This window comes from Petaurus breviceps, unplaced genomic scaffold (assembly GCF_028583685.1).
Source record: "Petaurus breviceps papuanus isolate PSGF00001 unplaced genomic scaffold, PetGlider_PUasm1.0 176, whole genome shotgun sequence".
Lineage (NCBI taxonomy): Eukaryota > Metazoa > Chordata > Mammalia > Diprotodontia > Petauridae > Petaurus > Petaurus breviceps.
Window position 1 is genome coordinate 11,174,262 of NW_027185771.1, and position 630 is coordinate 11,174,891.

The following is a 630-nucleotide window of genomic DNA, read 5'->3' on the forward strand; positions in this document are numbered from 1 at the left end:
GAAAAAAAAAAACCTGCTATAATTCTTGTGTCATAGACTAGGGTGGAACAAAGAGCCCAAATTCACTCTGGGGGATTTCTTAGTCCCTGAACTCATAACCTTCACCCAGGAAACCAGAGATAATAGATGCCTCCTGCCCTTCCCCCACTCCCTTGCTGAAACCAACCACTACTTACACATGCATCGGTCATGATATCACTGGGGGAAAAGTTTTATTAAAAGAAAAAAGAAAACAAAGCAATCTTTGAATGAGTCATTTATATAGTTCCCAATATGAGGAGTCCTCTGTCTTCATTAGATCCACTTTCTTGCCATTTGAGGCTAGATGTAAGAAATTCTGCCTGGATGACTGTGTTTGTCTCTTCTCTTTTTCTTTTTCTCTCCTCTATTTCTCTGTCCCTCTCTTTTTCTGAATCTCTGTTTCTCTCTCTCTCTGTATCTCTCTGTTTCTCTGATTAGCTCTCTCTCTCGCTCTTTCTTTCTCTGTTTCTGTCTCTCTGTCTCTGTCTGTTTCTCTCTCTCTCTGTTTCTCTCTCTCTGTTTCTCTCTCTCTCTCTCTGTTTCTCTCTCTCTCTCTGTTTCCCTCTCTCTCTCTGTTTCTCTCTCTCTCTCTGTTTCTCTCTCTCTCTC